At 37.2% G+C, this 4,795-nt stretch overlaps 1 non-coding gene across 1 annotated transcript; it reads left to right on the top strand.

Annotated features, from left to right (window-relative positions):
• The first annotated feature begins 3,202 nt into the window (after nt 1-3,202).
• trnal-caa (transfer RNA leucine (anticodon CAA)) lies at nt 3,203-3,315 on the top strand. Its single transcript has 2 exons — nt 3,203-3,240; nt 3,270-3,315. It is a non-coding gene; the product is annotated as a tRNA-Leu (tRNA).
• Nucleotides 3,316-4,795: the final 1,480 nt, after the last annotated feature.

Genomic DNA, 4,795 nt, shown 5'->3' on the forward strand with positions numbered 1-4,795 from the left:
ATTACAATCTAATCCTTCCACGTTTGATCCCAAAATCCCAAGAAATATAAATCTTGACGGGTAGAAAGGTATGCTGAAAGTTTATTAAGATACTTAGAAGACAAAGATACTGTATCAATTTATGTTGCATTAGCCTGATTATGATTAAAAAACACATATAATTAAACTCGCGTTTGCGATTTAAATCAGAACACGATTTAAATCAATATAAATGTTTATATTGTAACGCATACTGTCCAGCCTGCATTTCTCTATAAAAATTTACTCTATTGCACACACACACACACTAGAAGCAGGAAGCAGAAACAGGGACCATTGTCAGAAGGGAAGAAGGTGACTATTCATTGTTATCAAAAATGACTTAGAATCGATCATGTTGTGATATTTTGAAATATAAAAGTCAATTGATTGTCCATAATATCGCTATTCTATTTTTTTGAAGAAAAGTTTGCACAAGCTTGATTTGAACACACAACCCGTGAGTTGATAGTTGGGCACGTAGACCAGTAGGCTACAAGGGAAGTTGCGTGAAGAGAGAGGCGAAACAGCCCTACACAGCCCTGTCGCAGTACACGAATATAATCATATCGTTATTACATTCTTTAGATACGCGATTCCATATTATATTAGCAGAAAAGCTTAAAACTACCACTTTTTCACACGCTATTTCACATGCTAGTTATATACTTCGATGCTTAAAATCGTTAGGGAGAAATGGAATACCGGCGTGTATTTTTCCTTTAAAGTACTGATTCCTGGAATCTGACTGGCTGACACCCCTCTGAAGTGGTTCCATAAAATATGGTATACGGAAAAGAAAGCGTTGCTACATACAAGTATCTTTTAATACAGTCTTTGCTGTGCTCTTGAGGATCCTTGTGATATTTTGAGCTCTAGTTGAATGATAAGTGTTGCATTTTAAATCATTTTCGTAGTTAGAAATTATGAAACGCCCTGTTAAAAGCAAGGAAGTTTTTATGCCCGTTGAAGTAAAACAAAATGCCTGACAAAGTATGGCTCGGACAGATTCCGAGTGCTTGTACAAATGTGCTAAAGAAATTATACTTTGAGTATACAGCTTGTCCAAAGTCATCCATTATTAATACTATTAGTAATATCTTCGGTAAAGGCTTTGATGCATAAATATTTCTGATAAAGGTAGGTTGTGTACTTTTGTCCGACTGAGCAATCTTGCTTTCATAAAATATACCAACATTTTAATGACTGATGATTAACATGCTGTAATACACAGTTCAAAATTAAAAGCTCAAATGCTGTACATGAGAGGTTAAGCTCCCCCTGGCGGTTTTACAAGGTGACGCCGGATAGTTTCCGGGATGACGTCAAATGACGCGATTAACCGCGTGACACCGCGACACGCCCACCGGGGTATGCCGCGAAATACCCCACCCATTTTGAATTGCTGCATCTGTAATACCTTGTGATACATGCAAGTCATCTGTAAACGAAGATGTAATTACAATAAAATTGGCAATTCACAGAAAACCACAATTTGTATAATATTATTCCTCGTTATCAATGATCAATTAAAGGATTTGAAGAAACAGCAGCAATAGCAGATGATTTTGGTTTTGAACCCATCTTTACACCTCAATAATCCATTTGTCCTCGAAAAAAGAAAAGACAGGCATATTTTGAGTCTCATAATTATATGTGAATATGTGAATAACAGTTTAACCCCAAATGTCTGTAATTGTGATTCTGTTAAAATTCAAAAAAGCATCTATCAATAGTAAGAAATTATTAAGAAAGGAAGAAATTGTGTTATGTCATAAACTGTAAGACATGAAGACATTTACAGGTTATATCCTTTGCTTTGTCTTTTAACACAAGTGTTCAGGATCCAAGCCCATGTTTGGACGGTTGTGTTTCTCTTGTAATCATCAAATGTCATTATTTTGTCCTTCAGTTCTTTCTCGAGTTGTACCATGGATATTTTATACCATCGATACTTTTCATGCTCTTTTGCATTTTCCTTCACATACGGAAAAAAACTCAAGGCGTTCTTGTCACTGTGCTACACAGTACAGGACACGCAGTGAGTAATTCGCGCAGCTTTCAGAGGAATCCAGAGGGAGGACTCTTAATGCAAGGAGCTGTTTTTTTTTTTGCATTAATCATTATTAACCAGAAACAGCTGCACAACTGGTTGCATTTGTGATTATGTCACTTCTCTGCTTCAGCAAGGTCAATAAAAGACTCTGAAAGTAGTAGAGAAAAACTGAATTAAAATCATATTAGCAATTCTGAGCGCTATCTGCATACAGGCAATCCAATAAGAACGTTGAAATCTTTGAATGTCATCTCTCTATATATTGCGCTGCTTTTTACTTGGAGTAAAACTATTGGATTGAAGGGTTAAAATGTATTGTTGTTATTTGGAGAAATCAATGAACTCGTGATTTTATATGTTTTAAAAGACGGTCATGCGCACAGAAAAAAGACAGTGCTGATTATTTTTCTGGAGACGGAGCACTGATGACCTATTCGAGCCAATTGATAAAGCCCACCCAGTGGATACTCTAACAGAACGTGAAAGAAAATTCACCATTGTAACCAAGGCAACCACAGGAACAACATCAAGAAGCACAATCAATTCCCCATTTAAATCTTTCGTGTTAGGTATGCCATGTGAAAGCATGAAGTAAATCCCCTGATCTCTTTTGAACATGGACAAGGTATTTCTGATGGAGCGCAATGAGCAAAGATTTAATAAGCTACTCCTGCTGATGATTCAGCTTAAAGAAGTAAAAGCTTCACAAACAAAAGCAGCTCGCTACCACAGCCAATATTAAATGTACTTGGTGGCACATTACCATTTGCATTGGCTCAAAAGTGGTCTCGGCAGACGTTGTTCCCTACGTAAAGCTGAAAGCGCCAAAGAGCATTTCCATTGAGAAAAAAAAATCTTTCTTGATGTTAAACATAGAGAGCCTGCCTTTTAGAAGTTCTCCCTCTAAACACCCTGTGCAGCCTCCCAACAGACTAACAAAAAGCGCCTTTTCACCAACTCAATTTATAATACGCCCCTCAAAACTCACAACCGAATAACAATCCATCCGTATATTTGATTTCCAAGATCCATTCAAGGCAACTTGGCTCTTCGCAAGCAAATAATTTCAGGGAAGAAACTCAGTTTAGCCAACTACTGGTGCATTCAGCACACCACTTGCTTGTGCTTGTCAGGGTGGCCAAGTGGTCTAAGGTGCCAGACTCAAAGACATGTGTCTTTCCAGCTGGCTTGGGTGTTCTGGTCTCCAAATGGAGGCGTGGGTTCAAATCCCACTCCTGACAGCTTCTGCTTTTACCTCTCTTGAATTGTTCCAGTGCTACAGTGAATGACTGAAATATAAAAGCAGCAGAAGAAAGCAAGCAACTCAGTGCAATTTGTGAGTATTCTGCACTGTTAAAATGCACAGGTTTTCATACTTTTTGGAATTCGTAGCTCAAGAAGTGACTCCTGTTTCATTTTCTATTCACCAACTCGATTTGCATTCCGCCCCTCACACCTCACAACAGAATAACAAACGGCTTCATGTGCCACAGCATTCCCCTGTAGATTCGGTTTGCACTATGAATTAGGCGACCCCGAATGAAATATTTTAGTGTTGGCTCAAATGTGAGGAATTTCATGAACCCTCAAAAAGGAACGCTTGCAGAAAATGCCAGCAATTCAAAGCGTGTAGGCAGCATGAACAGACCAATTCTGCAATTTCTTTTATCGCGGGCGGTGCTTTCCGAGTCGATGGCTCTGCATTAGAAATGAGAAGTGCTGAACTCTAAACACGTTCTTGCCATAACTGCTACTCCTGATGCTACTCCTTCGCCCTCGAAAAAAGAAAAGACAGGCATGTTTTGAGTCTCAAAATGATCTTCTGGATCCACAAGAAACATGTAAATTTGATTGATTCCGCAGTATTTTGGATGTACTGTACTTATAACTTCCATTGAAGAGAGATTTCATCAGTTGCATGAAATTGAAACTTTCGACTTTTTGTCTGGTATTGAAAATATGTTAAAAAAAACATAAACAATTTTCTTACAAACAACTCATGAATTATTGCCAGGATCTATATTTAGTGTTTGGTAGTGATAACACTGCTAATATTGATTGAGTAGAAATCTATGATGTATTGACAGCTTTATCTGAAGCAAGAAGTCCTAGAACGCCATCTATGAAGTTTTAGGATTCATACCAAGAAATGCCTTTTGTTTCCCACCCCAACTGCTGCTTTGGCATTACACATTATGTGAACATTACCAGTTTTGGTAGCTTCTGGGCACTATTTTCCTAAACTGAAACTTATTACAAAATTCTTGTAAATCAGGACTAATTTTAATATCAAATGAAATTACTACAGAAGAAAAGGCTTAAGTGAAATATGAATAAGACTATGCAAGCCTAAAAAGTAGAACAATTCAATTTCTATAACTTATTTTTTAATGTTTTGAGAAATTGGCTCACACACCGGAAGACACTAACGTTTCTCTTTGTTAGAGTATGTGAATAACAGTTTAACCCCAAATATTTGTAATTGTGATTCTGTTAAAATTCAATAAATCGTCTATCAACAGTAAGAAATTATAAAGAAAGTAAAAAATTGTTTTATTCCATAAACTATAAGACAATGAAGAGAGTTTACTTCGCTTTTGTTCTTTTGACTTAAGCGTTCAGGATCCGAACCCATCTGCGGACGGTTGTGTTCCTTGAATCTCTTGTAATCATCAAAAGTCGCTGTTTTGTGCTTCAGTTTTTTCTCGAGTTGTACCATGG

This window comes from Lepisosteus oculatus, chromosome 14, assembly GCF_040954835.1.
Source record: "Lepisosteus oculatus isolate fLepOcu1 chromosome 14, fLepOcu1.hap2, whole genome shotgun sequence".
Taxonomy (NCBI): Eukaryota; Metazoa; Chordata; class Actinopteri; order Semionotiformes; family Lepisosteidae; genus Lepisosteus; species Lepisosteus oculatus.